This window comes from Elephantulus edwardii, unplaced genomic scaffold (assembly GCF_000299155.1).
Source record: "Elephantulus edwardii isolate Elephantulus edwardi_28Jun2011 unplaced genomic scaffold, EleEdw1.0 scaffold00169, whole genome shotgun sequence".
NCBI lineage: Eukaryota > Metazoa > Chordata > Mammalia > Macroscelidea > Macroscelididae > Elephantulus > Elephantulus edwardii.
The window spans coordinates 7374997-7380364 of record NW_006399919.1 but is presented as its reverse complement, the minus strand read 5'-3'; the positions used below and the strand labels follow the sequence as shown (position 1 = coordinate 7380364).

The following is a 5368-nucleotide window of genomic DNA, read 5'->3' as shown; positions in this document are numbered from 1 at the left end:
GGATGTCAGAAGAAACTCTGAAGATTGCACTGGAGCGTAGAGAAGCCAAAGCACAAGGAAGAATTCAAGATACTAAAGAGCTGAACAGAAGATTCCAAATTCAGAATACATTTAAAAATCACAAGAAAAAAAATTAAAAAAATAAAAATCACAAGAATAATGTGATGTGAGAACTTTATGTTAGCTCTGATTAGAGAACTTCATAATTGTCCAATGTTTAAAAGTCTGAATAAGCAGAATAAAAGTCTGAATAAACATAAAATCTGTTTCACTTCACAAATTCTGGAGACTTTTACAGTAGCAGAACCAATGCTAGTTTGATTTTAAAGAATACAGAATGAAAGAAAGCTTTCAATTCCCCAAGGTTTTACCGGCAGAATAAAGGATTATGAAGCTGCTTGACTATTAAAGTCAGTTATATGTCACAGTAAAGAATGAAAAAACAGAAAATACCACCAACAGCTCAGAGGATGGATCTGAGAGCCACAAAGCACTATGAAGTATCTTTTGATATATTATTTTCTGCTTAAAAATATGTTAAATATTACTTTATGCATAATCAATATATGTCAAAAGTCAATTAAGAATTTCCAAGTAGCATAGTTCTATGTAATGATATTTGTCAATAATAATTCTAAAATTGGGCATGTTATATGAGAAAAATATTGCCACTTTACAAGACTTAAAAGTAAAATGTAAAAAGTATTCTTACACTGCAAAGTTCTCCATACATACTGGCTATTATTTAAATTATAAAACCAGACTTTTAGTACAGTAAAAAACATCAAAATCATTTCATTCTACTACCCAATCAACTTGCATACTCAACCAAAGACAAGATATGGAGAATAACATTATATTTCTGTAGGCTTTTGGAGCTGCCATACCTGTCCTGATCATATATCTTTAATCCCTGCTACATGAACACAATACAAAGCTTGTTTTAGGCCATTCAAGTTTGCTCCTTTCCCTTAAAATTCTGTTTGTGTGTTAAGTTGGTGTTCTGTTTCACTTGCAATTGCAGAGGTAGTAGAGTTATCAATTATCTAAAGAAATACTTATGCACAATATAAAAAAGGACCAAAAAAAGGGTAAAAATCATCCTCATTGTTAATAGTGGTGATTAAGGGAAAAATTATTTTATAGTGCTCTGGTTTAAAATAGGTTTGAAAGGTAGAAAAGGATTTTCATTTATTTTCTTCAAAGTCTCCTCTTTCCTATTCTTTACCAAATTTGTAAGTGAATGTCCAAGAGGTTCAATCAAAACCAAAACCCAGGGGAGCTCTGGTGGCCTAGTGGTAAGGAGCTGCAACTACAATCGCAGAGGTGCACGGTTTGAATCCACCAGATGTTCTGCCGGGGAAGGAGGGTCACTCTCCTCCTGTACCAGTCAGATCTGATTTGACGGTACACTCACACACACACACACACACACACACACACACACACACACATACATACATACATACATAAATAAATAACCAACCAACCAACCAACCCAAGGACGAGAATATTTTCAACAAAATGGAGAGTGACACAGCAACTGCAGCGGGACAGACTTAAGGACAGAGCTGGATGGGACAGGGTTTCATAAACTGGAGTTGATTCCATGGCAGCTAACATACAGACACTCCCTTAGGGAGGGAGCAAACCCCAGGAATGATAGCCAAGTCTATTTATCTGTATTACATAGGGCATGTAAATAAAACAAGGACTTCCACATGGTTCAACTGCTGAGAAGATGCATTTCCATTCCAAATATACAGAATCACAATGTGCATTTTCTTTTTATTTTTAGGTAACTGGAACGTTACAGCCCCAAAGGGATGGACCTCTCTGCTTCAAATATGAGGTGAGGCCCAGAACGTACATTTTTAATAACAGACCTCCAGGTGATTCTTCATGTGCATGTTAAACTACAGACTGATTTAGAGTATCTATGTGCAAAGGCCAAGTTCTCAGCAAATCTTTAGCAAGAACCAGTTTAAAGCCCTGAAGCACCTTGCTTAATGGCATACTCAGATTAACCAGGAGAAAAACACATACACACACATACACACACAACTTTGCAAAAGAGTAAAAAAACCCAAAAACCTGCAAAGTATTTGTAACACCCCTCCCCCCAAAGTACCAAACACAAAATAAAGATTGTTGTTGTCAAGTGCCACATAGTGACCACTGGTAGAAACACTATTAAGAAGGTATCTATTGTTCCATCTCCCATAGCACCCTCACCATCTTTGAACCCTCAGGCTCACTGTTACAATAACTGAACGATCATCTTACCGAGTCTCCCTATTTTTCCACCTCTACAACTTTTTACAGTAGGGATGGAGAAAGGTGCATCTGATTCAGACATAGTCTTTCTGATCATTTGCTATGCATCTGAGTGCTGGACAATGAATAAGGATGACAGAAGAACTGATGCCTGTGAGCATCAGTGGTGGTGGAAAAGAGCGCTGACGATCTCACTGACTGCCAAAAGAACAAGCAAATGCCTCTTAGAGAAGGTGCAGCCAGAGTGCTCTCTCGAGGCAAAGACGACAAAGCTTCGCCTCACATACTTCAGGAACGTTGCTAGGAGAGGCTATTCCTTGGAGAGGGACAGCATTACTGGAAAGATGGAGGGTTAATGAAGGAAAGGAAGACCCTCAAGCAGATGAACTGACACAGTGACTGCTCGTGGCCTCTAGCCTTTCAGGAAGTGCGAGGATGGCACAGGATACGACAGGGTTAGGATTTGCTGTTCACAAGGTTGCTGTGAGTCTGACTCAACAGCCCGTTAACACCCCTCCACCACCACCATCACCACCACAACCTTTCCCAGCCAAGTCTTTTTCCAAGAACTGTCCCCTCCTGACAACATGCCCAAAGTGTGTGGCAGGATTTTACCACTCTTGCCTCTAAGGAGAGTACAGGGAGAAGTCAAACTAAGGCAAGTAAAACATAGAAAAATTACCTAATTAGTAAGAGTTTAAACTATTAAAATCCAAAAGCATCAGGTGAGCTCTTAGTGGACTAGAGTCAAGAAGTTGCACTGCAATCCCAGACGTATGTGGTTCAAATACACCAGATGCTCTGCCGAAGGAGGCGGGACAAACTCCTCCTGTACCAGTCAGATCCGATTTGACGGTACACACATAAAAAGTAATAAAAATTTAAAAAAAATCCAAAAGCATCAATTTCCACGAGTTAAAAAGAAAATAAAACAAAACACCTCCAGAATGGTCAAATCATTTATGTGATGATGTAAAATGCTATTCACCAGGCACATAACAAACACTACAGAGAGCTAGGTTTTCTGTTTGCTTTTCAGTTAGGAAGGTGTTCTGGCTTTTATTGCGTAACTAAAATCTCACCATCTAATTTTCTCTCTGGCTTAGAGGTCACCTTAGGCTTCTTTGCCCTCCCCCCCCTTTTAACATTTCGCATGCTCATATTGTGAATTTACTTGAAAGCAACGGGCTAAAGTCCAAGTTATTAGAAACTGGAGCCCACTTGCCTACAACTGTCCTGCTTCTCACGTTTAACCAGACCTCTTACTGAACAATGTTCAGTGGGTGGAGGCAATTATCATTTTACCCACCTAGACTTGAACAAGAGTGCGTCCTGAGAGCTGGGAGACTGGGAGACTCAAGGGAGGAAGCGAGGCTGGGGAAGGGCCCGAGACAGCCAGGTTTAGGGGCGCGCTGCTGCTTCCCCAACTCTCGGAGACAGCCAGCCGAGAGAGGCCTGGACGGCTGCACCCGTGCCTCGGCGCCGAGCCCCGGCCCTCGCTCTGCGGCCACCGCAGGGCCTGGGAAAGAGCGGCACCGGGGTCCACCCAGCGGGGTGCGCAACTGGGAGGACGGTGACCTGCGGCCACGGCAGAGCCTGGGAAAGGCCGGCACCGGCGTCCACCCAGCAGAGTTGAAGGCCAGGAGGACAGAAACGCTGACCGCAGAGCCTGGGAAAGACCGGCCCCAGCGTCCACCCAGCAGGGTGCGCGGCCATTCGCACAGCAGCCACCGCAGGGCCCGGGAAAGGCAAGCACCAGTGTCCACCCAGCGGGGTGCCCGGCCGAGAGAACGAAGACACTTTGTAGCCACAGCTTTGCAGCCACCGGAGGGCCTGGGAAAGGCCGGCCCCGGTGTCAGCCCAGCGGGGTTCGCGGCCGGGAGAGGACGGAAACGCTGATATCAGGGCCCGGAAAAGGCCGGCACCGGCGTCCAGCCCGCGCGGCCGGGAGGCCGGGACCCCGGGGAACGACGACCCGGCGCGGAGCACCCGAGCTCCGCGACAAGGCGCCGACTCATCCCAGCTCCGCCCGCCCCGAGGACCCCTCGCCGTCCCAGGCCTCGCCTTCTCGCACCCCACTGCCCATTCCCCCCACTCCAGGAGCCAACCAAGCGCGAAGCCATGCCAAGAGCAGCAGGGAGGGAGGGCCGCGGCCGCAGTTTGGGCCGCCGAGGGTCCGCTGGACACACTCACCAAATCTGGAATTTCAGCAGCGGGCCCGTGGCGTACTGCATCTTTAATCTCTTGCTGGGCACGCCGCCCAGATTGGCCGAGGCCTCGCTCCAGACCACTGTGGACGCCGCCATCAGGAGAAGCAGCAAAAGCCTCATCTTAAACGAGCCAGGGACCCCGGCCGCCCTCACCCCGTCACCGCAGCCACCTTACGGCCCACGGGCGCCGCGAGACCTCGTTCACTGCGCAGGCGCGGGCCGCCCGGCGCCGGGCGAGGAGGTGCGCGCCTGCGCGGCGAGCCGGGCCTGGAGGAGTGCGCCTGCGCAGTCCGCCCCACTCCGCGGGCGAGCAGCAGTGCGCCTGCGCGGCCCGCCCCCGCGACAGGAGGAAGACTGACCGCAGGCCCTGGCCCGACACCACCATCTTGCATCTGTGCGGAAGCCAGACGGGAGTCGGGGGCAAAGGAAGAAAGTGCACGAGCAGGTGAATCATCAGGAACCTGTAAAGCATCACTCCCCCCCCCCCGCACAGGTGCGGGTTCTACATTCAATTTCACTAATTTAAACAGTTAGCTTAAGAAGATGTACTTTGGGCAGCCCTGTAGGAGGGCTGGTGGAACGCCCCAGGCTGCAACAGGCCAGGAAGAAATGTGAAAAAACACCTATCGTAAGAGTTTAAACTATTAAAATCCAAAAGCATCAGGTGAGCTCTTAGTGGACTAGAGGCAAGAAGTTGCACTGCAATCCCAGACGTATGTGGTTCAAATCCACCAGATGCTCTGCTGGAGAAGGAGGGGCAATCTCCTCCTGTACCAGTCAGATCCAATTTGACGGTACACACATAAAAAGTAATAAAAATTTAAAAAAAATCCAAAAGCATCAATTTCCACGAGTTAAAAAGAAAATAAAACAAAACACCT

General features: G+C 47.2%; 1 pseudogene across 1 annotated transcript in view; it reads right to left on the bottom strand.

The window, feature by feature from the left end:
- Positions 1-4607, bottom strand: part of LOC102864377 — a 23133-nt pseudogene extending 18526 nt beyond the window's left edge. The window contains exon 1 of the transcript XR_438955.1: positions 4471-4607. The product of XR_438955.1 is annotated as a selenoprotein T-like (transcript). The remainder of the gene's footprint in view (positions 1-4470) is intronic.
- Between the last annotated feature and the right edge of the window lie 761 nt (positions 4608-5368).